General features: G+C 53.8%; 1 protein-coding gene across 3 annotated transcripts in view; it reads right to left on the bottom strand.

The window, feature by feature from the left end:
- The window catches only part of LOC122382632 (nucleolysin TIAR-like), a 202,901-nt gene that overhangs the window by 127,604 nt on the left and 49,272 nt on the right, over window positions 1–26,025 (bottom strand). The gene's annotated exons all lie outside the window — the stretch shown is intronic.

The raw sequence follows: 26,025 nt of genomic DNA, 5'->3' as shown, positions 1-26,025 counted from the left end.
GAAGTGCATTGCTATCAGATTAAAGCGTATTGACAACAACTGCTTTTTTCAGTAAAACGAACTCTAGTTGTGTCTTTGAGTGAAACGACACTGGCTGAACTTCAAAAGGAGTCGGAAGATGAAATTGATGAGACAAAACACACATTTGATCCGGAAGAGAGCGAAACATAATTGATAAGAGATACGTAGAGTTATTGAAACTCGTTCAACTTCTCTCAGAAATATAATTAATTAGGCAGTGGTATCATCGAGCACGTTCAAGAAGGTAGACTCATTTCGGTGTTAATTTCCAACTCAGGCAATATAATGGTAATGAAGTGAAACCTGTTGGCATTAAGAAAACTACTCCAGCCTTCATGATGGCTTCCAATTCTACGCTTCTAATTCAGCCAGGTTTTCATTTGTGGATATGGGTTTTAGTCCAGTGCTCCTAAACTTCTTCGTCGGAAAGACGATGTAAACCCTTCCGCTAGTGGGTAAATAACCTAGTGCTGACATGTTAATTGCACATCAATGGCTGCAGTCCGCGGTCCGGCGCTGGCGCGCTGCGGCGGCGGCGTCACTGCGGCGCTGGAGACGGGCGCTAATCCGTCCGGCCGGAAATGGCTCATGTTCCGTCTGATTTGTGGCGGCACCATCACAAACACGGACACATGACCCACTTGGCCGCGTATGAACAGCGCCAAACCGACGGGATAATCCCCACCGCCGACCGTCTTCGAGGCCCTGTTTACCAAGTCGATGGGGATATATTGTTTGTATAGCAGACTAACCACTAAACAACGGTACGAGGGAATGTGCTACATTTCAACACAAGAACCTTTGAAGAGATAATACTACTCATGGTACTTCAAGGATATTCCAGGGTAGGTACACAAATGCTAAAAAGAAGAGGCATTGTTAAAACAACAGATACATAACCGTATCCACACGGATAACCATAACTACACGGATCGAAACACGCAACCACTGTTAATTGTTTGAAAAAAGGCATTGGGGTCGGTATCCGGAAGTTTTTAACAAACAGCGCGGCAACTTCTAATATTACATATATCTGATCTTCGAAATCCTCTATTGAACAGACTTAGTTCAATGCACCCTTGCGCCTCAGCTTCTATAGAAACGGAACGATGAGAAGTGGCTCGTCTAGATCCCTTCAGCCGTCACAAGACGCCTTAATCTAACCACGTGTCGCCAGTCACCAGTCCGACCGACATCTCGGTATGACAGCTAATGCCCGCCGGACAGCACCCTTCATCTCTCCTGACCGATAAATTAAGTCGATTCTTCCTAACGAGCCGGTCAATTAAGCGGCCTTTACGTCGGCCGGCGCCGGCTATCCGTCGGGGGGGGGGGGCGGAGGGGTACAGGGGGAGGGGAGACGCACCGGACCAGTGCTCGTCCATCACGACTGGCAGACTTTGAGCCTCGCTGTCGTTAGCCACACTTCGGCGGCGACCGTTCAGTGGCCGAACGCTTGATAAAACGCTAAATTATACGCGAATAAGTACAGTGATGGCCGCCTTTATAGCGCTGTGATGAATGCACTGCTGGTCTGACAGGTAAAATAAATGCCCCGCCGCTAAATAACGGAAATCATGATTTCGCCGCGCGGGCCTCGGAAGCCATGAAGAATGGGTGCCACTTGGCGTGCTCTCGGTGGCGAGCGGCGGACGACACAGAGCAGAGCTCCGCTGACACCGGACAGAGGGCAAACGGCGCCGCACAGAGTACAGACCACACGGGTCATGGAACAGGCCACCGCTGACACAGAGCAGAGCTCGGCTGACACCGGACAGAGGAGACCGCGCCGGACAGAGGGCAGACCGCACCGCACAGAGATCAGAACACACGGGACAAACAGCAGAGCTCCGCTGACAGGACAGAGGGCAGACCACACCGGACAGAGATCAGACGACACGGGAAGCCGCTGACACCAGACACGTGCTCTCGGTGGACAGAGCAGACACAGAGCAGACCAACTCACTCAAACTCAGACACAGAGCAGAGAGCATACCGACTCAGATATAGAGCAGGCTGCCAATGACACCAGGCAGAGAACAGCACAGAGCACACTGTCACTGACAACGAGCATATGAGAGCAGACCAACTCAGACATGGAACAGACCCCACTGCCACCAGACATAGAGCAGACCCCAATGACACCAGACACAGAAAAGAACGTCATTAACACAAGACACAGAGCCGACTGTCATATACACCAGACACAGAACAGACCCACTGTCACTGGACACAGGCCGACGGTGCCGACCAGATCAACACACGGAGGACAAGGCCCTGTGAAGAACGGAGCTAGCCTTCAACCGTGTGCATCTACCAACCGTCCCTCAACACACAGCACGATGGGCGCCGCCTCTCACTTCGCGTCACATCCCCCACCTGCGATCCTTCTCCGCGCTAATAGAGCGGCTTCGTAACTGGAAATATTGGCCAAGGACGACACAATTTCCGGCGCCGCCACGCGGCCAGCACGGCGAATGCCGAGACAGCCACGGGGACGGCAGAAGACATACAGCTTCATCGACAGGACACAGAGACACACAGAGGCGAACTAAGGAGAGGATAGAGCAGCCACAGGCCAGACCAGTCGACGGGCTTATGATATAATAATTGCCATTTTGTAGGCTGCCTATGTGTGGTGGAAAAGTAGTAATAAGGAGAATAGCCGCCCAGAAACAGAAAGCGTAGGATCAATCACTACGATGCACTTTAACGGATTGAACGAACACTTTAACAAACAAAATAACGACGAAACGGATGGTTGACCCTACTGAGTGTTCAGTGCAGAAAAAAAAAATCAAAAGAAGTGCGGAATTTTGTTAAGTCATAAGATGTTATCGAGACTATATCCACAGTGGCGACTCAGTCGCTCACCAAGAATATATCAATATATTTGCAAGTATCCATTCAATCAATGTTCAGACCAGCAAAGCTCAACCACTGTGAATTGATTTGACCAGTGAGCACTCCAATGAAGACATTCATATTGAGTGAGCGGTTCACGCATCACTTATCGCCAGCAAAAAGAGCAATGCTCTTTGACATAACGTAATACTCGTCATAAATAAGAACCCATCACTGCAAACGGTGCTGAACTATTGATTCCGAATCATTCGTAAACATCAAAAGGAAAAATGATGCTCGTAAATTCTATGAAACGCTTCATTAGTCAATGCCTTTGTCCATTCCACGTCGACGTCGTGTTTTCATTCGTAGAGTTCCCTGAATTTCAGAGAGCATCCATTCATAGAGGGAGAGCCAGCACAGCCATTCGGGGTGAGTAATGTACCTAATTACCGTCCGGAATGTGCTAAGTGGCATTAAAAACAATCGCGCACTTTGGCAATTTGCTGAGCATCCAGTGCTGACAACACTCGTTAGCAGGCTGTCTGCCATTACGGAGATAAGAGCCAGGCAAAACAAGTGATATAGTGCAGATGATGAGAATGGAAAGACAGAGGACAGCGGGAGAGGGAGGAAGACTAATTGGAGGCAGAAACGAGGACATCAAGGGAAAATGTGGGACGAAAAGAGTGAGTGAGCAACAGACCAGAGGCAAAGGAAAGAGATGCGAAGTGTGAACCGCATGTGAACCCAAACGATTCTTCAAGCTGAAAAAAATAGTCATCGCCGGGCATGTTAAGAACCAAGACATCTTGTTTTAACTTGTTGTTTCAACAAGTAATAACATCTGCAAGACCTAGCATGTATTTTTTCGTCCAATATGTCGCCTCCCCCAACAATCACTGTGAACGTGTCGCAGCGTGGACGGCTGAACATTCTGTAAATCTCCATCCACTTCTGTTCTGTCGCAGAATTGGTGGGGCGATCAGCGCGCCGTCGCGTCGGTCGGGAGCGGCTGATGGCGGGGACGATTGGGGCGCCGCCCCCCTCTGCCCCCACCGCCCGAGGGCCACTCGCCCCGGACCGCTCACAATGGGGCACGCCGCCATCGACCGGGCGCTAACCGGGCCGATTCGGGGGGCCGACCCTGTGGGCCGACAGCCGCCTCGGGCCGGGGCGCAGAGAGGAGCCTTAAGAAATGGGACGGCACCGCCCGCGGCGAACAGAGACCGGAACAGTGGGGGGCGGAATGGTGGGAGCCGCACGAGCATTGCGCACCGGATAGATCAGCCACTGCAAACACAACTAAATAGGACTGGCCAGAGCAAAGGCCTTGGTAAAGAATTAAAGGATTTACGTCATATAAAAATAAGCATTGCCTTCATTTCAAAAGCAACTCGTGAGACATGTATAACTTCATCGAAGAATCGTCGCGATAAAACAGCTGGACGTCGACTCAGATATTGGCCCCGAACGCCTTTAACGGTTGGTAGAGCTACGAGCACGTCAATTCTGGCGTCTAGTTATACCAAAATAGGGTCCACTATTTTCCCAACAATTCACGATTGCCTTTTAGTTACAAAGACTCTGGGCAGCTAGACGCGAGGAACAGCCGTGCAGCGCCAGACCATCGTGTCCAGTATTCATTCATCATGGTGGTTCTGACGAAAGCTCGTCTGGAGTCGGCACCAGCTCGGTGGTACACAACGATCCGCTTCACTACTTTCGTTACCATCTGCATCATTCTTATAGTTCAGCAGGGTTCCGTGGTCAGGTGCAATCCATTCAATTCGCGTCATAACCCCAACACTCGTTGACCAGCTGCTACACGTAATCACTCGATCGGTCCGCATCTAGGCTGCGATAAATTTCGCGTGAGCATTGCAAAACAAGGTTTGTTCCAACAGATTTCACACTTCTTTAATAATTACGCACCAACATTTTAAAATAATATATCCATATTTACAGATAAAGATCGTCGAATTCGGTGACGGGAACTTCCCACACTGAATACTGTATCCTGTCTTGTGTATACTTAAAATACGGAACGGAACATGATTGAGCATGCTACTGAATGTCACGTCCCGCCTATTACAGAAATGAATGGTTCCATAACGTGACGCTCACGCGTGTTTCTGCGTTTACGTATAATATACGGGTCATGCAAGGAGCCATTCTCTCTCAATAATGTGTGCTTACAGCAGACACACAAAGAATCAGAATCTTAAGGGAAAACCATACCTGTGTGTCAGGCAACTTTAGATAGTGAGCTTCGATCCTCCGAACTCCTTCAACAGCAAACCTTCAATGCCACCAAAGAAACTCTCAATCAAAGTAATGGATGACCGGCTGTCTGAAAATCGATTTGAATCGCCTGGTCAACTATCGCCACACGGACAGAGGGTAATTACCATTGTCCGAGGCCATCGATCACACGTGGGACCCTTCAGGCGGCTCAGCAAACAGCAAATAGGGCGGGCTCCCGCTGCATTGAGGCCAATCTGGAGCTGGTATCGGAGACAATACCATGTGCGGGGTAGGAACGGGTTGTGCTTGGGGAAAGCGACTCGCAGAACGCCTGGAGGGCGCTTAATGAAAATGAAACTGAGAAGCTGGGATAATACGCGACAAGCCCTATCGGAATCACCAGGCAATTCCTTCCAGATCTAAATTGTCAGACTGTGTCCCATTCAGATCCAGACTGACAGACTGCGTCTCCTCTTAGATTCGACCTATCGGTGTCCTGAGTGTCGGTCTGCCCGACTCGTCTGTCGCCTGCCGGCAGTCCCACGGCGACTCGGCGCCATCAGCGGCGACCAATAGCCTGAGGCGGTCAGTTCGCAACCGTCCGGGCCGGCGCACCTCGCCGCCAAGGTCGACAGGCCACGGGAGGAGCCCCGTGTCCCGTCCGAGATCGTGCGGAGATGTCAAAGTGATAACCTCACACTGTACCGTAACAAATCAACGTTATCATGCCTATTGCCTGTGCATATCTTAAAACAAAGTTAATGAAAGTTGATAACTTTAGTTATTCGAGGTTCGAGTAGGCATGAACCAACGCAAGCATACGCTTGAAACATAGAACTTGCGGCAAAGAAAGCTAAATTCTGGGTCAAGTGGGTATGTACCGTTTTAAGCCACTCAGCCCGGCGCCCGATGGTCTGCGGTGCACGGCGTGCAAGGGAGGGGGGGGGGGAGCGCGCCCACTGTAACGCCGTCAGTCAGCGGGCGCGCTCCAACCAGCAGTACGAGCGGTAACGGTGCTATTGTAGCGCGCTTACCGGGTCCGACCGACCACTACCGGCCGCAGACATGTGTAATCTAATTCAGCGCGCGCCGCCAATCGAGGTAAGAGCCGACGATGGCCGCTGCAGCGACAGAAGCCCGCCGCCCGCGCGTCCCCGCACTGCTGAGGCAGGGATCCCCCGCCCCACCCCACGCGTCCCCACACTGCAGCGACAGCTGACGGGATCCCTCCACCCCTCCGCCCCGCGCGTCCCTACTTCTCGGCACGCCTCTGGTCCCAGCCCCAGGCCAGCGGTAACTGACGACACGTGACCGATCAGCCTAAGGAACAGTACGACAGGTCGGACTGGCCCTCCATGAGCCGCTTAATCCTCCTTATTAATGTATTTCTCCAAACATGCGGCAGTGCCGAGCTCAGGCGGCAGTGGTTCGTATACCACCCAGCCAGACAACACGTTTGAAGTGAGCCAGCGTCAAAGGCGGCTCTGCGTGTATTTGGGGACTGGTGCTGACGCGGCGGGCCCGGTGCTGACGCGAACGCTGCGCTGGCTGTCGTTTGTCGCGGTTTCCACGCCGGGAGAGTCAGCTGGGCCGGCGCCGCTGATCGTGGGTATACTGCGCCGGCGACACTGCTGCCCGGCGGGACAGTCTAACTTCCAGGCAGTAGGCGGGTAACGGCGAACCGCGACGGTAAAGGAGGGAAATAAACGAAAGTGTCACCGTCCTCGCACAAGACAAAACGCAATGGTTCGCATCTGGGTTCGCATGCAACAACGAGCATTTTAATGAGTCTGCCTTCCACACACCGGAAGTTGTCTGATAACGCAAACATTTATTGTTTTTGTGTGTAGCAAGAGCGGAAGAACACTATCAGCCAAAGTTCCATTTTTCATCCTCCCTGAGCAGAAGTAGTCATCTGTATGCACCAGTCGTTAGGAATCGAGCGACCGAGACACCATTTATCATTCATAATTGAACTTCGGTAGGATATATGGGTGTGTTCTTGCCTCTATGTCCTTGGATGCAACTAAACGCTTGGGTACTGTAAAAAAAAATCCGGGAAAGACAAACGTCCGAACAGATTGCCAACAACTGAAATGTGTGCAACAAAGCCCTCCTACTTAGGACATGTCGAGCAAATACCAGCAGCCATGATCTCTTATATCATGAGCTATATTTGAATATTGCGATTTTTTTCCTCACATACCTATTACCTACCTATATTTTTCATATGGAGCTCCTGAATATAGCATCTTGTCATGGATTTGACGCGACGTCCATTTTGATGCACATCAAAACGGGCCGAGTATCTAATGTGGCAACATTGAGTTCGGAGGCAGGGACAACGTGCCAAATTGGCGACCAGTCCCCCCCCCTCTCCCCACAGCCCACCCAGGACAGCGTCCACAGCACTCTCAGACTCGACAGTGATCGTCGATGAGATGGAGTCGCTCCGGACCATAACCAAACACGGCCACGGGGGGCGGGCCGGCCAGGTGACCCCCCCCCCCCCCCCTATCTACCACCCCAGCCTCAGCTCGACCAGCCAGCTGCAAACGTCGATAGCCGCTGCAAGCAGCAGCGCGACAGAACGCGCGCCGCGCAACCTAATAAAAGTGCCACCTTACATTCCGGCACGCAAGCCTGCCGGAACAAATTCGCCAACTTTCACAGTCAGACAAGACCGGCACCAAGTTGGTGAGCCCGGCGGCCGGCCGGCAGCTCCCCGGTCCCTAACTCGGGGCCGAACGACGCGCGGCACGGTCCCCGGGGACGCGGCACGCCTCAGCGCGCCGGCCGACCGCCGCGGCCCGCCGTGCCCGACCGCCGCGGCCCGTCCGTCGCGGCTCGGACAATCCACTCGGAGAGGGCACTGTGGACCAGCGACGCCGGCCCGAACCCCCGCTGACCGGTCCCACCGATACGGCCAGCATGGGCAGAATGGTGAGGGCCACCCCCTCCCTTCCCCCTCCAGACGCAGTGCCGGCAGTGAGCCCGCCGCCGATTAAGAAAAATACGAAGAAAATAAGGAAGAAAGGAACAAAAATGGTCCCGGTGGTCGCGAACGCGGTAACGATCTCTGTAATTACACATGGGCCCAGCCTACCTCCTAGTCGCTCGGTATGCTACGGCAGAGACGATCGAAAATCGACCCGACCCGGGGCCCGTGTGAGGGCGCATAAAGGGCGGGGAAAAGAGGGAAGACAGGAGAGGATGCGACTGAAGACACGGCAGGCGTAACAAAGAAAGGAGAAAACAAAAGGCATAGATGCGACGAATGAATGGCATGCTGAAATGTCAACGCAAGGTATTGAATGAGTAGCCCAAACAAGATTTCGACACGAACAAAGGCACTAAGTACCAAACATAGCTCTCAGCAGAGCGACATTTAATGAAAAAATTATGAGAGGTATGCAACAGATGGATGGAGAGGGAAAGGGAGAGAGAGAGAGAGAGAGAGAGAGAGAGAGAGAGAGAGAGAGAGAGAGAGAGAGAGAGAGAGAGAGAGAGAGAGATAGATAGATAGATAGATAGATAGATAGATAGATAGATAGATAGATAGATAGATAGATAGATAGATAGATGGATAGATAGATAGATAGATAGATAGATAGATATATAGATGCGACGAATGAATGGCATGCTGAAATGTCAACGCAAGGTATTGAATGAGTAGCCCAAACAAGATTTCGACACGAACAAAGGAGAACACTGACCTTACAGAATCGAGCGTGCAAAGTTGATCATCCCGTGTTTCTTACTGCGGAACATATGAACAGCCCATAGGCTTATATCACTAAAAAATCGCAGCCAAAACATTTCCAGTATCCTATGACAGCGCACAAGCGTATGGTGATGTCCACGCTTGTGTCGTGATAGATAGATAGATAGATAGATAGATAGATAGAGAGAGAGAAAGAGAGAGAAAGAGAGAGAAAGAGAGAGGTGAGAGAGGAGAGGGAGAGAGGAAGTAAAGGAGGGAAAAAAGGAGAAAGAAAGAGACTGAAAGACTGAGGGAGAGACTGAAAGACTACGAGAAAGAGGGTGAGGAAGAAAGAGAAAAAGAAGGAGAAAGCAACTCTAAGAGTGAAGGCGACAAAAAGAAGAAAAGGCCAACGATACAGTTGAGAAGAACCAAAAACATGTAGCGAATAGGTGCATACATAGTGAATGCAGGTTTCCTGCGTAAGAACCATACTAAGTAAGAATAATAAAAACACACAGAAAAAAATAAGGGAGTTTCGCTGGAGATTGCCATTAATTTTTAATTCAACGAGCTGACCATGAGCCCCATCAGGCTCCACGGAGCCGCGCTGTGTCGACGGACTTTCTATAAGGTGCGCTCGAAGCACGTTTAGCGGCCCCTGGCGTAGAAGTTTGGTCTACCACCAGAGGGGCCCGAACGGTCCGCAGAACACTGACCTTACAGAATCGAGCGTGCAAAGTTGATCATCCCGTGTTTCTTACTGCGGAACATATGAACAGCCCATAGGCTTATATCACTAAAAAAATCGCAGCCAAAACATTTCCAGTATCCTATGACAGCGCACAAGCGTATGGTGATGTCCAGGTCGCGTGTTCGGAGCAGCGGGCCTGTGGGATGGAGGGGAACTGGAGTGGCCCCCCTCCAGACCGTGAAGTGACACTAACCTGACCGCGAGTTCCGACACAGGGAGGCGCAGGAGCGATACCGGTGGGCGGTGTGTTCTGACACAGGGAATCGCGTTGGAGCGGCACCGGTGGACAGTGTGAGGTGTCGGACACAAAGGGGGAGCGGCAGGGGGAGGTGTTGGAGCAGCACCGGTGGACAGTGTGAGGTGTCGGACACATTGGGGGAGCGGCAGGGGGAGGTGTTGGAGCACCACCGGTGGACAGTGTGAGGTGTCGGACACATTGGGGGAGGGGCAGGGGGAGGTGTTGGAGCACCACCGGTGGACAGTGTGAGGACGTGTCGGACACATTGGGGGAGGGGCAGGGGGAGGTGTTGGAGCAGCACCGGTGGACAGTGTGAGGTGTCGGACACATTGGGGGAGGGGCAGGGGGAGGTGTTGGAGCAGCACCGGTGAACAGTGTGAGGACGTGTCGGACACATTGGGGGAGCGGCAGGGGGAGGTGTTGGAGCGGCACCGGTGGGCGGTGTGAGGTGTCGGACACAAAGGGGGAGGTGTTGGGGCAGCACCGGTGGGCGGTGTGAGGTGTCGGACACATTGGGGGAGGGGCAGGGGGAGGTGTTGGGGCGGCACCGGTGGGCAGTGTGAGGTGTCGGACACATTAGGGGAGGGGCAGGGGGAGGTGTTGGAGCACCACCGGTGGACAGTGTGAGGTGCCGGACACATTGGGGGAGGGGCGGGGGGAGGTGTTGGAGCGGCACCGGTGGGCGGTGTGAGGTGTCGGACACAAAGGGGGAGGTGTTGGGGCAGCACCGGTGGGCGGTGTGAGGTGTCGGACACATTGGGGGAGGGGCAGGGGGAGGTGTTGGGGCGGCACCGGTGGGCAGTGTGAGGTGTCGGACACATTAGGGGAGGGGCAGGGGGAGGTGTTGGAGCAGCACCGGTGGACAGTGTGAGGTGTCGGACACAAAGGGGGAGCGGCAGGGGGAGGTGTTGGAGCACCACCGGTGAACAGTGTGAGGTGTCGGACACATCAGGGGGAGGTGTTGGGGCGGCACCGGTGGGCAGTGTGAGGTGTCGGACACATTAGGGGAGGGGCAGGGGGAGGTGTTGGAGCACCACCGGTGGACAGTGTGAGGTGTCGGACACAAAGGGGGAGGGGCAGGGGGAGGTGTTGGAGCACCACCGGTGGACAGTGTGAGGTGTCGGACACATTGGGGGAGGGGCAGGGGGAGGTGTTGGAGCACCACCGGTGGACAGTGTGAGGTGCCGGACACATTGGGGGAGGGGCGGGGGGAGGTGTTGGAGCGGCACCGGTGGGCGGTGTGAGGTGTCGGACACATTGGGGGAGGGGTAGGGGGAGATGTTGGAGCGGCACCGGTGGGCAGTGTGAGGTGTCGGACACATCAGGGGGAGGTGTTGGGGCGGCACCGGTGGACAGTGTGAGGTGTCGGACACAAAGGGGGAGCGGCAGGGGGAGGCACCGGTGGACAGTGTGGGATGTCGGACACATCGGGGGAGGTGCTGGGGCGGCACCGGTGGACAGTGTGAGGTGTCGGACACATTGGGGGAGGTGTTGGGGCGGCACCGCGCGGTGGACAGTGGGCGGCGTGTCGAACACACACACACACACACGTGTCGTTTATTAAGACACAAAACGTTTATTAAGGAACAAAAGATACACGAGAAATAAAGCATGATCAATGAAACATATGGCACAATGTAGCAACATAAAAGTGATAGCAGAGTGGTGCAAAAGCGCAATCGCTTAACTCGAGGCACCACTCTGGAACAAAAATAAAACATGTGAAACAACCGCCGCCGCCGCTGACCAGTCGCTCATGAGCGGTAAATTTTGGTGTTCCATCAGCCGCTCAGCTCTCGGGATTGCAAATTTTAAAAACTTTGAATGAATTTATTTGTTACTACGAAAATCTATTTGTTTTTGTCAAAAACTTTTGAAAGGCGTAAGCCATTTCTCGACTGCCCTCGCCACTCAAGCGATCTCCGTGGATAAGAATGTTCAATTTTTGGTCGGGTGAGTAATTTGCAAAATTTTCTCCCAGTATACGAGAAGCGTTATCAAATAGTGTTTTCCTTTGGGCATCATAATTTCGACAGAATATTACGTAGTGGCGGACATCTTCCTTACCACTAAAACGACAGAGTGCCGCTTCCAACAGACCAGAGCCGTCGACCAGCTGTCACACTCGGCCGTCGACCGAGCCGTGTCGGCTGACAAACTTTCCCAATATGGCGACCGGGTCGAGTGACGCGGCTCTCGCACCAGAGGGACAGAGAGCAGAGAGACGGAGGGACGGGGATTGGGGATAGAGGAACAGAGGGACAGAGGGGTGGAGGAACAGAGAGATAGAGGGGCGGAGGGTAGAACACGTCCGGAGAGTGACTACCGGAGTTCGGGAGCGGGAGGGGGGTCTGCAAGTGGCAGCAAGCGCTAGTATGATCTGGCGCTACAAATACCAGTGAACAACAAAATAAGTGCGTCAACTTGGCAATGAAGCATCGGTCGCCTGTTTTTGGTACCTACGATACTATTTCTTGTAAACTTTCATCTTTTCACAAAAGTCAAATCATCAAACCAGCTACCTAGAACACTATACGCTCATTTACGTCGTTTTAGTGGTAAAAAAAGAAAGTTTAATGATCTTTCAAAGTTTAATGCTTCTCCCGTTCATGTTATACATATACGCACTACAGCTTCAAAGTTTGTACATCAAATTGGTGTGTACTTGAAACGGTTCTAGCTAGTTAGTTTTACTTCCTTCAAAGAACTCATTCAAGATCAAAACCATTTTTTTCTGATCTGAAAAGACTGCGGTCACTGACGTGGAGAGCTACGCGCGGTCCCTTACACACGACTGGAAAAGTCGCGGTCGGCTTTGCGCCTTTTCAGCTTGTGGGTTGCTGCTGCCATACCAGCACCATTAAAATGTTGCAAATTGGGTCTGCACTTCAAGAACCGCAACCCACATAGCTCGCTCATTCTCTAAAAGAGAATGTTCAGCGACAGTGGGATAGTCACACAAAAACAGCCTGCGGATACGACCACATCAGTGAGTGGGCCAGTGCCGCTCCCGACATTACCGGTGACCGCTAGTCGGACAGAATACTGAATGTTGCGACTCAGATGTCCGCTATTTGTACAGTTTCACTCCTGTAGTTTTCCTGTTTCAATAAAGATGAAACAAAGGCATTCTACGCAGCATTTTTAAAGAAAAAGAAAAATGCATTTTTTGGTGGTGTGTAATGTTACCCTCTAGAGAAAGTCATAAAATACAATCAAAGAATGCTGTTTCACGCACACCTTTATATTAGGCTGACATTCTACTGCAGCGGTCCGCGGAAGAAATTATTTTCCTGAAGGACCAGCCCCGCACACCTTCAAGCCCCGATGCCAGGACGGCTACCCCCGCTGAGAGCGCGGAGCCGTCCGGGAGCGGCTCAGAGGAGCGGTCTGAAATCCGCCCGGCACCGGCGGCTCTGCGGTGCGACGCGGAGCGGCCGGCCGCGCTATCCGCCATATCTGGCCGTTCCGTCCCAGTGAGGATGACGCCGACACGACGCCGGTTGTAGGCGATCGTCTCGACACGCTCGGCGCCGCAGCCGTGCCGTTTGTCAATGAGCACGTTGCCGCCGATATGGCGCCGCAAAGCCCATGGAGCCGACTCGGCAGGCGAAATTGAAAGCTGCGTCGTCCGGCCCTCAATAAAGCCGACAATCGCGGCTCCAGACAGATTATGGGGATAGCGGTAACTTTTGAAAATAACAGCTTCCCGTGGGGCAACAAAGGCGAACCGAACCCGATCGCACTGGTGGCGGCAGTTGTTCGATCTCATACAGCTGACGGCCGCAGTTTACGATCGCAATCGCAGTCGACATGACAAACTTTCCGAAATTCATGAATCCGATAGCGGTGGGACGCGTCACGATACGTCCGCACGCTGAAGAGTGGAGTCGCGCTTATCTGGCGTCCGGCGGTGACGGCCATCTGTGGCAGCACGGAGGGACAGATCTGGCAGCAGGATACCACAATGCTGATATAAGGCTTGTCGGTCTGGCTGGCGAGACCCAGCTAATCTCGCTTAGAAGCGGAGTCACAGCGCGGCGGGATCCGTTAGACAACGGCGCGGAAACTCAGCCATTCAAGCGGTCCTGCACCAACACAAGTAGGAAATCGCATACAGCCTCCGGACTACTGTAGTTCGCAGGGAATAACGGCGTCACCGGAGCCGGCCGTCGGTCTCCGCTATTTTCGACCGAACATGCATCAGCCAAAATTGAATGCCGCCCCCTGCAATCGTTAGCTGCGTTTGACGGCGCCACGCCGTCGGGGGTCGGCCCCGAAACGGGCCAATATGGGCGGCCGCCGGCCGGGCCGTGACAGGCCATGGGAGCTGCAAGACGCTAATGGCTCATTGGCGCCCCTACAGCCGACCAGATTGGCAGAGATCTCGATCGCCGGCCGTTAGCCTTCCAATAAAGCCTTCTCAAACGTACCATTCTCACTGAAATGAGCTGAAACCGGCGGTTCACACCGGTGCCGGCGCTGGGCGGGAGGGAAGAAGGCCCTCCGTACGCACGGCACACGCCGAACCAGCGCAGAGAGCTGACAACATCCATCAGATCATTGGCTCATTCAAAGTTGGTGGATCGCGCGCGATTTGCTAACCGTAACATCGCCTCCGTTTTAGGCCGATGAATATTGAAAGCTTCCTTGAGCGAAACTTGACGCCCATCGGAGTGCACACAATTCGTCTCGTCAAACTTTGACAGAGTTCATGGATAAGGCTGATAAAGCTCGCTTGGGCAGTGGCGTGTAATACAATAACCCGGGGCGATAGTCTCTCCAGTCCACGGAGTTGACAGAATCGAGCACTGTCTAGCCCGGACCGTACTTCATCATCGCACACAATTGAGTAAGAAAGCTAGCATATATCCTGGTTACTTGACCAGCGACCGACCTATGAACCTCGATGTGTAGCATGAAACATGTTATTAAGTCAGAAAAAGTCGCAATTTAGGATCTCAAAAGGAGACAAAATGTCACTTCCTTATGTATATGAAAATGGAGGAGAAACAGGCGCCAACACAAAGCAGGAGATAGTCGAATGAACCTCATACCGAGGGACCGTAAGCCCCCACGACGGTCGGACACTGCTACGAGAATGAATAGGGGCTACCGAAGGTAGGGGCCTGCATGGAGGGGCTGATAGGAGTCAAACACTGCATCGCATCGCGATCTGAAGATAGCCCGAGGGATTTACTCACATCCAATATCTCTCAGCCATGGTCAAACATAGGTAATACGCACCTGCTCAACATTTGTTTTCCAGTCGGCGCGAAATTTCATCGCCGCTGGATGGACTCCTTGTTCAAGGGAGGCGTGTGTGTATCGAATTCGCCGAGACGAAACAAAGGCGATGCTGAACCTCATCAGGAAGAACATCGGCGCTTCGTCGACTGCTTCGATCGGCTCCAGCGAGCCAGCGAGCTCTGGCCGACACGGCCGGTCGCCGGCCACGCACACACTACCTGCACACGCGCTCAGTATTCTGGAGTTGTTTCTAGTTATCCAAATAGCACTACAATCGAAGCGGGCTTGTCTTTGGCACGGCGCTGTGGCATGTCAATGAGAGGCCGTGCGCGGCCGAGGCCCCGTTCGACCGCGGCGGTCCGCCTTCGAGGGGCGGGTCCAATCGCCTCTCCCGCTACAACAAAATGAGGAAACATGGACGGCATGTTTCCTCATTTTCTTGACACGCCTTCGAGGGAGTCTTGTAGAGACGTCAATCGGATACCAACATTTTGGTAAACCAATACCAAACCGATACCAATTTGGTATTTGGTATTTCAATCCTAATAAGTTTGGTATTTTGTTGGTATCATGAACCCTCATTAATGTATAAGAGGCTAAGTAAGTTTGGTAAAAAGTTGGTATTTATCTCATGTTCTCAAGTTGGTTTGGTTTCGGCATTTTCACACGGTGTTGGTTGGTATTTGGTTTGGTATCGGTATTTCGATTTTCTGTAACTGACATCACTAGTGTCTTGCCATCCATGAGGATGGCAAGACACCCTACCGGTATTTCATAAACAGAGCATTCCAAAAGCCCAAAAAGGTCGTTCTGATAGAAAGAAGTTCATTCCACCGACGCGAGTCACGACTCCCCATTCCTAATGTAAGTTACCCCGCAGAGAAATCTTTTACGCTAGGCCAACGGCTTCCTCCAAATGGAAGAAAGCCATGGCATGTCACAATCAATCATTCCAAATATCTACCATAAACTATTCGCTAATTTGCATATCAAAACGCCTCGTCTGCGAACAATTATGGTTCGGCCATTTGATTTCAGCCGTCCCGTGCCGACCATCCTGCCCCTTTCTGGCTCCCTCCCCCAACAATAAATCGTCGCGGCTGGGATCGACTGCAGCGCCCACGCAAACCAATCAGCGAGTCTAATAAACATTTGGAACGGCGACCGGCGCCGACGGCCAAGGGCCTCTTCCAAAGACGAACGAGCAGGAACAAACTTCCAGTGTACACAAACGAAGAGTCATGATGGAACGGGCGGCGGGCCGGCGGTCAATCGTCGGATACATCGCCGGCCGCCGGGATTCGGTTACCGCGGGCGGCCCGCGCACATGGCATCCTCCGGCCTGTGACGCTCGCCCCTCCCCGCGGCAGCTGGGTGTACGTAGTCTCGTAGTCTGGGAGCGGCGGCCGCGGTCCGGTCCGGCCGCGGAGACCAATCGGACCGCCATCGGCATCGACCCCGCGCCGCCGCCGCCGCGGCAGACCCACAAAAAGCGCCGCCGGCGATTCTCCGACTGTCAGCCGGCGGCGATGATGAGCGGCCTCGCTACCAAACACGACCCGCTGGCGACCGGAGCCGGACCGGGCTACCAAACACGACCCGCTCCCGAGCGGAACCGGACCGGGCCACCAAACAACAAACAGGGACCCGCTCCCGAGCGGAGCCACCAAGCACAACCCGAGCGGAACCATCGAACACGCTCTGCTCCTAAGAGGAGCCCCAAGCACGACCCGGATGAGACCAATGAGGCCAAGTCCGGTTGAGCGGTTTGGAAAACCTTATTAGAACTGGGGAAACTATTCAACGAAACGGAACATGGATAGGGTTTGGACAGCTCAGCACTGGGTAAATAAGCAATCCCAGCAGCTAAACCAGCCTTCGAAAAAGCGTTTAATCAAAAGGATGGCGCGGATAGGCAGATACCGCGAATGACAGGTCGGCGGGCCATGACAGACAGGGACAGCAGGGAGTGGACAAAGAGGGTTGAACTATGGCAAAAACGTGACGGCGGACCAGCCTCTCCTCGACGGAGATGGCTCCGGACTCTAATGGGTTACTGGGCCACTGGTTGACTCAAATGGGGCTGAACCGTGCCCAGCCGGCCCGATCGCCGTCACTAATTCACCCGATGCCCGGAGAGCGCATCAGCTGCCGATGGACGAGGGGCGCGCCTGGCTCTTCGGACAGCCTGGCTGGGGCCGGGCAGGAGCGGTCACGGCAGTGGTCATCGCCAAACCTGAGGAACGCGCACACGGCACAGACAGACACCCCCTGACTAGTATGGAGCCAGCTGGTTCCAATTCTAACTGACGCAAATGTTCATTGGCCCGTTCCCAAATTCCTCGAAGGCCTCTGTATTTCAGGGACAGTTGAGGTGCGCCCACCTTACGTTCAGCCCTGTTCGCCACTCCGTTGCGAGCCGTCTCACATCAGACGCTGCCAGTTGGTAACCAGCCGGCCGGGCCGATTACAGCTCGGGGAGCGTGTCCCGATGCGGCGGCGGCGGCGGCTCTGTCGGCGGGACAGCGCGGTCGTCGGGCCGACGTCAGCCCGCGGCGGCGGCCGACGTCAGCCGACACAAGCCTCCGGTAATGGCAGCCGCCGACCACAGGGCGCTGGACGAGCCGACGACTCGTCTCCACCGACCGCCACTCGGCTCCGGTGGCGGGAACAGAGCGCGGGCAGAGCGCCGGGGGAGCGCCGCCGCCCAGCTCTGTCCGGAAGACGTCTGGGCGGCGGGTGGAGCCGGTGCGGGCCGATGCTCCGGCCGGGATCGGGCGGATCAGCCTCCCACCGCGAGCCGAGTAGCCGCCGGCCGGGTCACCGGGTCCGAGGCCGGCTCAAATGGAGACCGGCCGTCCCGCCCCGCCCCGCCCAGAGACAAATGGGACCGGGAGAGAGCGGCACAGGAGGCCAGTTCATGACCCCAGCTAAGGCCTGTATTTGTTAACTAGAATATCAACCACTAAAAGTCAAGCGATTCAATACGTAATGAGCACATCCGTCAGCGTGTAACTGCAACATTCGAACTGATACAGGTATGGATGAACGTCATGAATTCAAATTAATTTGCGGCATTCCTGAGCCACACAAAAAATATGATAACAATGACGATTTGGGAAAAGCAATTTGGGAAAATCGGTAGCAGCAGCCCGTGTTATTAATCGTGAGATATCAAGGCACTGCGTGACTTATGACGCGCCGTCTTCCCTAATGCATGTATATGTAGTAAATCAACAAATCTAATATAATGTAATGGCGTCTGCGATGGGCGTTTCCGTGCCGTGTCCGGAGCCTTTGGCGGCCAGAGGCAGCGCCACTGATGTTCCACTGGCCCAGTGACGCAAATGAGCCGGCGGCAACAGCGGGAAACGGGCGGAGGCGGGGCGCGGGCAGAAGGGGGGGGCAGAGGGGCGGAGGAAGGCGGAAAGATTAACCCGAAAAGCTAGAGGCAGGCAATCGGCAACTGGCAGCCGACAGAAATATCACAGGGCAGTGGACAGCGGACATCGGGATGAAGAAAACGGGCATGGGGACGAGACAGAAGGGAGATGCAGGACCAAGCTGCCGGCACTGCGTGCCCGAACAGCGGCCGAAGAGCTGATGTTTGGTCTGATGCCCAGATGCCGGCCGCGCCGCCTCCTATCCACTGATAACATGCAAATTGCGGTGTGCGGAGCGGGACGGCTGGAGGGACCGCCGGCGGTCGGCCGGGAAATTCCGCGTGTCTCCGGACGGTGACGGGCGCTCTAATGGTGGTCCGCGCTGGCCGGGGAGGGCCGTCGGTCGCCGCCACACACAGCAGGCGTCATCCATCGCCGGCGGCCGGCGGCGGCACGGAGCGCGCCCGGAGGGACGGGGGGGGGGGAGGGGGCGGCCGCGGCCCGATCGGTCGCGCCCGCTGACAGGCCGTCAGCGGGCCCGTGCCGCCATCAGCGCCGGCCACTATCAGCCGCGCCAGCAGCCGCGCCGGCCGGCGCCGCTGCTCTAATAACAGCGCCGGCAACTGACTGGTCAATCATTACCCGCTGCCGAGTGGCCATTCAATTACCTATCCAATTACTAGGTGATGGCCGCGAGATATGATAGCCTCCACAGGTCATTTTCCGGGTGCGAGCCAGCGGTGGAGGGAGATCATCAGACTGGGGCCGGCGGACACAGCCGGCCGACAGGCAGACGGATGGCGCACGGTACGACGCCGCCAGACACGGGCGCAGGTGGCTCCGATACAGGGCAGATGGCCGGCGTCATGGCCGGTGCCAGCATCACATGCGCTCTGCAGCCTGAGCAGAATTAATGTGCGAGGATTAGCCGAATCAACAGGATCCACTAGGCATCATCAGGCGGCAAATACCAGCCGCATCGGGGAGACGTATCTGCCTGTGTCGCGGGGGAGACAAACGACATCTGGATGAGCCGGAGGGCGTCACGGCCGGACGGACGATGCCTCAGGGAGGAGACGCCGCCTCCGCGGAGACAAATGGGCCGCGCTGGGCCGGCCGAGCAGCCCGGACCCGGGGCGACGCGGAGCGCTGTGGACCGCCCCGGCCGCTCAGACCACGGACGTCACTCACGGACGTGATGACCCAACTCGGCCGGCAAAGGTCACGGACCCAACAGCGAGTCCGGTCATCAGTTCAGGTCACACAACTGCCGCCGCCGGTCCGTCCGGCCGGTTACGTCTGCGGAGCCCGGACTCCACCCCGGTTACGTCTGTTGGACTCGAACTCCACACCGTCTCGATCAGCGGGGCCGGCTTCCTTATCGGTCCCGTCTGCTCGGCCAAACTCCGCGCTGTCTCCGTCTGCGCTGCGAGCTCGGGTTCCTTGCCTGCTCCTGCCGGGTCGAGCTCCCTGCCGGCCCAGTTTGCCGAGCCGGGCTCATTGTCCACTCCGTCTACCGGACGTTAACTGCCGCTGTTCAATCCTGGGTGTCATTTGTCGAAATCAATCCAATGTCGTTACGTTAATGAATATAAATAAATGGGCAATATATGAACATAAGTACCTACAGTATCAGTTCATATAGGACTTAAGAATATAATGCATAACGTAATATTCCAAGAACGATCTGAGGTCGATAGACGTCTCCGACAGTTCATATAAATTTGTTATCTCCATTCCTTTATGAAACGAGACTTCGTCCCAGCCGAGATCAGGTTAGCCAAGCTCAGCTCGATCTTCAATCGAGATTCCCACCAGCATAACGACATCGAAAAGATGCCAAAACCTCTGCAGTCAGCGCCATAATCAATGTGACGGCTTTCAATATCGTCTTCCTCTAGCCAACGTTAAAATCCGTTAAAATGTGACTATGTGATGGCAGGAAGGCATAACTATTAGTTTCATCCGTAAAAAGCAGTTCTGATTCCGCCACACAACCTTGCGGATTTCATTTTACAACATAATATGGGGGCTTAGTACAGCGTGTATCAGGAAGTCGTGAGCCGGCTCTGTCGTTTTCCGAGGGCAAGGGGTTGCTCAACAGAAATACATTTAAATGACATCAGACGTTGGCTGATAAAATCCACCTGAGAGAAAAAAAAATATAACCAGCCAAAACATTGTTCTTACGGATTAGGTCTCACGCTCACATTATGACCCATCCCCGTGGCCCGCATCCTATACACTAGGAGCCGCGCGCCGGTGCACTGAACGGTCGGAGTTGGCGCCGAGCGATGGCCTGAAAGATAGGCTGTACCGCAGCGCACCGATGTAATGCGGAATGGACACCACGGTGCCAGAGTCGCAGGCGCCGAATGCGTATGAAACGATTTCTCGTCGCTCGTTGCATTTACACCTATCATACAGATTTGAGGCACCTGACAATTAAAGACGGTCGTGGAAATCAAGCGCAAATGGTAGGTACAATTTAAATCAGTGATAGGAAGGCGGAATGTCTCGCCTGACGCTAAAAATAATAGAAAGCACAGAAGTCGGGTCGGGGCAAAACATTTGCATACCAGCTTCGCATTACATTATTTTGTAGCCAACCAACGATATAGCAACAGTTGTCAGCTCCCGAAGTCCAGGAGGATGCTAAAATATTCATCGCCGGGTAAATGAAATATTGCAATTTACCGCCGTATCCATTCCATCGCACTGTAAAACAACATCGAATGTGATTGGGTGCAGGATTGCGGCGTATGACATGTCATGAACTGGATAAATGCTACCGAAAATAAAACCAATCACCCCAAGAAGCCGAACTGCGCAAAAAGCTGACGAAAGTTCGGACCTGGATTCACAAAGCGCCCGTTTTGGCCCGCCCACAGCGTTTGATCGCGTCCGTCCGGGCCAGCCGTCAGCACCGGTCCGCTCTCGGGCCGGCCGGTGCGGTCCCATCCGACCCACCGCAGCCCGGCGGCCCGGCTGTTCCGCCATCGACCCGTCGCCAGAACCAGCCACTCCGGTCTTGTTTATCGCCGCTTCACCAGTTGACGGCGGCCAACTTCGAGCCAACTCTGTCGCCGGCCGCATTTGCATGTTATCAGCGCGCGGCGATTAAACTGATCACGGTCGATGTGGCCGTATGGGCCATCGTCCGGCCGAGATGGTCGTCTGCTGGCGAAGCGACCGACCGACCGACCGACCAGCCGGCCGGCCGGCCGGCCGAGCGACAGTCCCACAGTGTGGCTCATGGCGCGGCCCTGCTCTAGGGAACTGAAGGGACAGCTCCCGTGGACAGAATTGGGATTGGAAATAACGCACTACCCCGTGGTTCACACAAAATGATCGTACCTCATGATCTACTTTTGACTTTATAATTACCCCTGAATGAGCGACGGTGGCAATGTTCCAATAAGAACTTGACACAACCAAGCAGGTACAGCCAAGCATAATTGATTCAGGGATGTTTTATTTTATTTTGTTTTTCATTTCTTTGTTTTTAATGCCGCAAACTGAATATTCGTATCAGCCCAGACAAGTTTTTTAAACCGGCTTACCTATTTTTTTTTAAACAATACTGACTGTTTAATGTTTATGAGTGTCAGCATGAATGCTTCTAAGTCTATGTCCAAATAAGTCGCACTATCGAAGAGAGAAGATGTCGAAATATTAGCCTGCATCCCCCGGAGCGCCGATTTGTTTGTTTGTTGGTGAAAATTTATTGCAGTGACAGATAACCACTGAGGTTGACGGAGATGGCAGGCTACCGCCTCCCAGCTCCTTTGAATGCTCTCCCGAAGAAGCCCGAATGCCGCTGCATCATATCTTAGCCGCATCAGTACATAAAGCACAGACCCCCGGGTCCTGCTAACCGTTCATTCATGCGGCATCTGAACACAAGATCGCCACGGCAGCACACAGGCGGCTTCCTGGACATGGCGATGTTGGCGGTAATGTTGAACCACCTTGGTCGACCGGCTATCAGCCGCAGTCACCTGATTACCGGTACCCCCATCTCGGCGGTGGGGGCGGAGAGGGGGGGGGGCTAAGCCGGCACAGTGGTCATGGTAGGCACTGTGCGACTCGTTAGCAGATGGCTGTGGACTAGACTGTCCTCCAGCGGCACCTTAGCAGCTCATATGTCAAATATTTCTGATCCGAGATTTCATCCAAAAATTCCTCGTGCATTTCTCCCCTCGCCCCAAGAAGTGCGATGCAAAACACGCTTACATACCATGACAAATCACGCATTAAACACGCTGAAGATGATCAGGGTTGTAATGGTGATACCAATAAATGGGGCAAAATTATGGAACACTTTGACCTAGGCTTAATACGAATTTATTTGACCAAGCACTTCTGATCAATGTAGTTTTCAATGAATATGAAAATAAATTAAATTCTTTGTTTAATTAGACAGACAGCAACACAACAAAAGGGCACCACGGCCTGTCCAAAATTGTACCGCCCACCAGTCTTGTCCTGTCTGTTCAGGTTTTAAAGACGTTTACCAACACCTTGCTATCAAGAGGACCATCAATCCCTCGTTTCAGTGAGGGCTACCAAAATGCTAGTCGCGCACAGATGACTGAAAATCTTCCTTTTGACGCCCCGGGTTGGTCAGCGCGTGGACTAAAGCGCACATTGCGTTTCGATGAAAGCACTTGCCGCCGCATAACGACATTTATGCAAGACGATAAGCTATGGAGCTAAGCTAAGCACACTTAACGGATTCCCAGAGAAGCCATACCACGAAGTGCAGCTGAACGCCAACTCGATGATGGCACAGCTGGAGCGACCGTTCCCGGTCACCATGTTTCTAAAAGCAGTCGCTGACTTATCGAGTGCTCCTGGAACCAGTCCAACGACAGTGTGCCGCAGATGAACGTCAACGGTATACAGCACTAACTACACGAATAAAGTAGATATCAACAAGCTGGTAAAATCATTTCTAATGAATATCAACAATAAATGAATAACAGTGTGGCAAGTATCTAGATGATGTTATTTGGCTGATAACATTTCGGACACTCCTAATCAATTTTCATTAATGCTACCCAAAATGACATGCCCGGATTCTTTTTTATAACAAGCAGTTCATTCAGAAAAGATTGACTGAAACATTGCATCTATTAGTGAAACGGTGACGTTTAGTCTGCGTGGCTAATATGGAGCGTAAAACGAACTCTGGCATGTTCCGTCCAGCCACTGGACTCTATCACGCCACATACACCCAGCTGGCGACATTACCGAATGGTGATGACTACTCGGCCTGATCGCCTGACAACGCGGCCAGTTTCCAACAACAGCCGCGGTAATTAGCAACTGCGGCTAAACAGTGCATCGCAAGCGACGAGAAGCCATAAAACATTCTCGTAAGCAAACCAAACCGAACAAAAACACTTCCCCGTGCCATTGGCTGACTGCAGCAAATCGAAAATGAGCCCAAATGGTCCTAAACCTTAAATATGGACTTCTAAAGCCATAAATATCCGGAAATGTTGGGTTATTTAATACTGAGACAACATCGAAACAGGGAAATCAATGAATGGAGAGTGCTCTATATTTAGCCTGAGGGCCATGCCTATATTGATGACGTGTTGGCTCGCCGACGGGACGGCCCGCGAGTCCCCGGTCTGAGTGAGCGAATTTCCGGCCAGCGCAGACCGAGACAGCACAGTCGGCCTGATTTGAGTCATTTTACAAGGCTCTGATGCATAGGGCTCGATCGCGGTAGCGGCATCCTCCGCTATACCAATTACCGGTGCCGCCTAGCCAGTGCGACTGAGATCATGGATTGAAAGCACGGGTCGTGACATCTGTTTCAGCACCTGTAACTGCACCACCGTTCAGCTTAAGCTAATACCGAATCCCACTGAAATACAGGCACATCCAGACATGAGAATACCGTGAGCAGTTACCAAAAACACACAGCTAATACAGCTGCCCGACTCAGGTCGACGGGTTCAACACCAGCCAACTCGTCTGACAGCTGCGTAATCGTATCCCTGTCGTGAGCGGCCTCACCTTCCGGTGCGATCACCACACCGCGCCGAGCCCTCCCCTTCACCAACGTCCCACACCGCTCGGGTCCCGTCCGAGCCCTCCCCTTCACCAACGTCCCACGCCGCTCGGGTACCGTCCGAGCCCTCCCCTTCACCAACGTCCCACACCGATCGGGTACCGTCCGAGCCCTCCCCTTCACCAACGTCTCACGCCGCTCGGGTACCGTCCGAGCCCTCCCCTTCACCAACGTCCCACACCGCTCGGGTACCGTCCGAGCCCTCCCCTTCACCAACGTCCCACACCGCTCGGGTCCCGCCGCCGCCTCCCTGCGCCGCTGGGCCCGCGCTCCGCCAGAGACGGCGGCGGACAGCCCACCCGGCCGTGAGGACCGGACCGGGACCAACAGAGCGAGAACAGCCGGTCCGGCGGACCGCGGACCACGCAGTCAGCCACAGACGGTCGCCCCGTCTCCCACAGACACTTCCGTGCTGCACACACGTTACTGCTAGGTCGAACAGAGAACTCGTAGTATGGGACCTGGCGTGCCCTGGAAGCGCACATCCCAAAATGTAACTAAGAAGTAACGATCGGGCCTATCCCATGCCGTTCCATGCTTCCTTGGCCTGATACGACGTGACGGCAACAAGCGGACCAGAGCGTAAAATCACTGAATGTCGCCATGTGTGCCGCAGACTTCGGGTCGTCAGTCGGCCACAGGTCAGCCGACCAAAGATCGCACCGGTCTGTTCGACGGTATCAGACTTGACCCAGACGACGACGCCCGACCACCGAGGGCAGACTCAGACGCGGCCGCGCACCGACCGCGCTGGTTAGGTGTGGTGGGAGGCTCCGATATAGCGGCGGTCGGCACGCGCTGTCACCGGGGAGGGGGGACCCAAGCATACTGTGCGTGCGCGGTACCAAGAGCACGCAGACACCGCACGCGAACAGTAGCGTGATTTTGGGACAGCCGACATGACATGTCACAGTGTAACGTGAACAAATGTGACGTTAGCGACTTTGTTAGGCAGTGCGTTTTGTAAATGGAAGTGTCACGTTTCAACTAGGATCCCTAATGCACTCGTTGCAAAATTCGTTTGGCATGATTCCACTCGTGGCCAGCGCGCGGTCAGGAATCTATGGTAACCTTCACCGGTCTTGCCTTCTCATAACGCATTTTGACAAGTCTTACCACTCGTTAACTTTAAGCACAGAAGTCGATTGACTATAGTTTGAGACCGGACTGCTACAACTATTGGGGGAATTCGCATCAACTAATCAAATCTAAACCATGTCACTGGACCACGATACCATCTAAGCGATTAATTAAAAACGAGGAAATGGAAATGAAGTTCGAATGACGACAAACCTATGAATATTATATTCTGTAGCAGGGCTAAGGGCAATGTACTCTTTGAACCGTTGCTATCAAACGTTTTTGTGAGAGAGCTATATATGCTGTATTAACTAGTTATGTAACCGAGAAATGCGCCCTAAGCGAGTCGCGCAACTACCAAGTGAAAACGTTTATTTATAGACATTTACAAGGTCTGTCTACGGAACATCACACGAC

This window comes from Amphibalanus amphitrite, unplaced genomic scaffold (genome assembly GCF_019059575.1).
Source record: "Amphibalanus amphitrite isolate SeventyFive unplaced genomic scaffold, NRLGWU_Aamphi_draft 000144F_arrow, whole genome shotgun sequence".
Taxonomy (NCBI): Eukaryota; Metazoa; Arthropoda; class Thecostraca; order Balanomorpha; family Balanidae; genus Amphibalanus; species Amphibalanus amphitrite.
This window is presented reverse-complemented; position numbering and strand designations above follow the sequence as displayed.